Below are 4091 nucleotides of genomic sequence, written 5' to 3' on the forward strand. Positions count from 1 at the left end.
ATACCTTTCTCGGCCTTTTGGCTAAGATCAAGTGTAGTATCTGTTCTTATCAGTTTTATATCTGATATATGGGCCATTGGTCCATACGATATTAATTAAGTTTTTTGAGGGGGAGAGTCCGTTGAGGTTAGCTTGCTACCTGGGTTCTCGAGCGTCGCCTAGGCTTTGAACTTCTGCCCAGGCCTGGCGCGCCCCACCAAATCTAGTTTAATATTTTCGGCTTTGTCCCATTATAACTGCGCATAAAGTTTTGGCCCACTGAACAAATCTGTGATCTAACTGGTTTTATTATTGTACTTAAATACAAACTAATTTGTTGAAAATTCATTATAAATATATTACATGAGGGATTTTAATTCAACTTGCTATTATAATCTTTTATCTACAAGCTGAAAATAAATAAATTGCTCCAATAACTAGTCTTTTCTAAATTTTAACATGTTAGTTACTTCTTTTTCACACGTCTTCTTTCTAAAATAATCATAAGATCCACTTTGATGTTAGGATGTGATGTAATACTAGAAGATTAACTATGTTCTAAAATAATCTAAGATCCACTTTGATGCTAGGATGTGATGTAATACTAGGAAATCTTCTTATTGATGGGTTGCTAATTCTAAGTTAAATTGGTATATCCAGTTTTAATTTCTTAATCACCAACCCTTCTACTGGAGAGACGAATTGGTTGTTAAGTTTGCTTAGAATATTGATATATTAAGAGTTTTATGTGAATTTGAAAAATAAAGTCTGAATTTTAACTTAAATAACCACTATAGGTGTTTAATTCAAAATTTCACTTTTATAATTTTAGTGTTAATAAAGGAAATATTGGGTATTCATGTGTGAAATCATACTTCTCAAGCTAGTTGAAGTCTTTTGTTTATCTTTTTTTTGACAAAGAAATTTGCCATTGCTATTTTTCAAAATGCACAGAAAGACAATTTTTTTTCCTAATATAATAATCCATTAACTACACATAACATACTAAATAATTTTTTATGCGATAAGCTCAATCATAAAATCAGAAACTTAAATTATTTTAGAAACAATCTCAAATCTTAGAAACAACAGTCCACTAAATTAGTTTGAATTACTATTGTACGAAGACTTTAAAAAAAATTCTTCAAAATAATTTTTATCAAAGAATTTTTCTAGAACATCATACAATGGAAGTTGAATTTGGTCAAAGAATTCGACCTCACCGTTTAAGTTTTTCTAAATCATTAAATATAAACTTATCCAAAGTAGTGAATGCTTATCTCTGGTGAAATGACAATGAATGTTCTATATAATTACTATAAATACTGTATTATCTGAGAATTAGTTACAACATTACTTATTCCATACCATCACCCAAAGGACCCTTCTAAAGTCCAACGTATAGTTGTCCTTGTAGGCGTGACAAAATTTGTTCAAATCCATCTAATGTGTTTGGTATTTTTACGTGACAAAATTTGTTCAAATCCATCTAATGTGTTTGGTATTTTTACGTGTTAGATTATGATTCATTCATTGAGTTGATTCAACGAATTTAAACTCAAAATGACCCATTAAATAATTGGATCAAAATAATGTAACTCGCCAAGTCAAAATATAACCCAAATAAACAATTAGTAGAATTCTTTTCCTTTGTTATACTTACATTCACAATATTATAGTTCAATTAAAATAAGATCAAGTCATTAAATCTCAAGAAATAATGTCATAACTCATAACAACTTAAAAATTAAAATGCACGTCCTCATTTCATTCCTGTCAACATGATAACAAAACAACACCGAATAAAAACCTTAACTTAATAATTATATTAATCTGTTTGATTTGGTCAAATTTATCCCAATCCATCAATTTGTCACTCCTAGTCTTGTTATCTTATCTGCAATAGTCCTATAAAAATTATAAATAAATAACCATTACTCATACATTAATGCTTAGTTTGTTCCAACCATTTTGTTAGGTGCTCACTAAAACAAGTTTTGAGCACTACCACCATTTTTTAGGCATAAATCAATATAATCCTACATTGAATTGACCTAAGTTGTATTGATAAGTGTTCTCTAATTGATGATTGTTTTATTTAATACAATTCAATTTACTTGAAATATATTGCTTTTTGATATCAACACAATATTTATCTTCTTTTTCCTAGTAGATATTGGCGTTGAAATATTTTTAGATGTTCAACACACATAATTATGTGTTAATTACTAAAATTCAAGCGGTATTTCAAGTAAGCTAGTACCGATAAATCAAATAAGGAAATGTTAATTTATTTGTGATCACCTATAAACATATTTTTGTCGGCACTTTTAATATAATCTTATTTCTAAAACATAAAAATAAATAAATATAAAATAGTGAATTACACGTAACTTGAACTAACAATTTATGTAATGAAGTCAATTTGCATTTATGCAAGCACTTTACGTAAATATCGAAATTTTGTGGTATTTTATGAGGTAAATTCAATCTCTCTATATATTAGAGTTCTTGAAAATCACTTTACTTTAATCATAGTTCATACCTATATAATAGGTAATTTTTGTTTTTTTAAAGAGGCGTCTCAAAATATCATAGAATTGTGGATATTAACAAAGAGATTAAAACATCAATTAGTTTCTACTGCTAAAAAAAAATCAAGGAATATAATTGTACTTACAACTATTCATTAATAATATTATTGTTTCATCATATTTTATTTTTAATTGCAGTTTATTTTTTTTATCACTGTACAATTTGTTGCAAACATATTGATACACCAAGTGGACCTAATCTGCTCTCCATATCTTTTTTCACAAATCAGATATGCAAATTTAGAGCTACAAAGACATCAAAATTTTGTTGGACTCAACAAGATGAGTCAAATTTCTATTGGAATTTTTGGAGAATACTCTACCCTAAATCCTAATTCATACATAAAGGGTAACATATTCACGAAAGAGGCATATCAAAATCCCATAAGTTTTTTGGGATGTTTGCAAAAAGATCGAGACATCAAATATCAGCCTTGTCAAAACATCAACCTACATTCCTAACGATCAAATACACTATAAGAAGGTCTCTATCATCCTATATTCAAAAAATACACTAGCTACTAACAACCCTCAAATCATGGAGAAAATTCAAAGAGAAGAATCTAGAGAGGAACATAATTGTACTCTCATATATTCATCAATAAAATTTTTATTTCATCATATTTTATTCGTGATTGTAGTTTATTTTTCATCACTTTAAAATTTCGTGCAAACACCCACCCTATAAGTAAATTTCTTTACTTTTATAATTACATCGTACACTAATGATATAAATCTCGTAAACTACAAATCTTTTTTGGGTTATCATAACTTGTGTTATAAGAAATAGATAATTTTTTAAATATGCAATATGCATGCCTTTCATTTTTTTGTACGCGAATGTTTTTAAATAGTTAAACGATAAACACTAAATCTTAAAACCATGTTTGGATGGTTGCAACATATTATTTCATAATGTATCGTGTTATAGTGAATTATATCATATTATATTGTTTTGATAAATAAATCACATGGATAGATTCTAATATTTTTTGTCGTTAGACGCGATTACACCAAATTGATCATTACACAAAATGAGACTTTTTGTCGTTATCTAATGATAAATTTAATAATACAATATAATAAAATTTAAATAACAATTAAAACGCAATATTATATTTAAACTAAAAACACAATGTAACCCCATAAATAACAACCATATTCCGAACAAGCCGTAAACCTATCAATCAATCAATATAACTCATGTTAAACATTTATCAATCAATCAATTAGAGAGTTGATTTAAGTTAAACAGTGAAATAATATTTGGGCTTATCTACAACCTCAAACCCAACTCGAGCCCAAATGAAAGAACACATTTGAAACCCAACTTCAAAATTTAAGAGCCCAAAATATAGGTCAAGAAATTTGAAAAAACTGAAGCCTTTTTTGCTAAATCAAATTAATTTTGGAAAAAATACTTATAATATATCGTGTTATTAGTGGAGTATATAAAAAAAAGTGCGTCACGCTACAAAGATAATACTATACATTTTATCATTTTCTGTCATGTTAATT

General features: G+C 27.6%; 1 non-coding gene across 1 annotated transcript; it reads left to right on the top strand.

Moving 5' to 3' along the window:
- On the top strand, nt 1–197 carry LOC129875343 (U2 spliceosomal RNA). Its single transcript, XR_008763147.1, has one exon. It is a non-coding gene; the product is annotated as a U2 spliceosomal RNA (small nuclear RNA).
- The last annotated feature ends 3894 nt before the right edge of the window (nt 198–4091 follow it).

The sequence above is a fragment of the Solanum dulcamara genome, chromosome 11, assembly GCF_947179165.1.
Source record: "Solanum dulcamara chromosome 11, daSolDulc1.2, whole genome shotgun sequence".
In the NCBI taxonomy this organism is placed as follows: domain Eukaryota; kingdom Viridiplantae; phylum Streptophyta; class Magnoliopsida; order Solanales; family Solanaceae; genus Solanum; species Solanum dulcamara.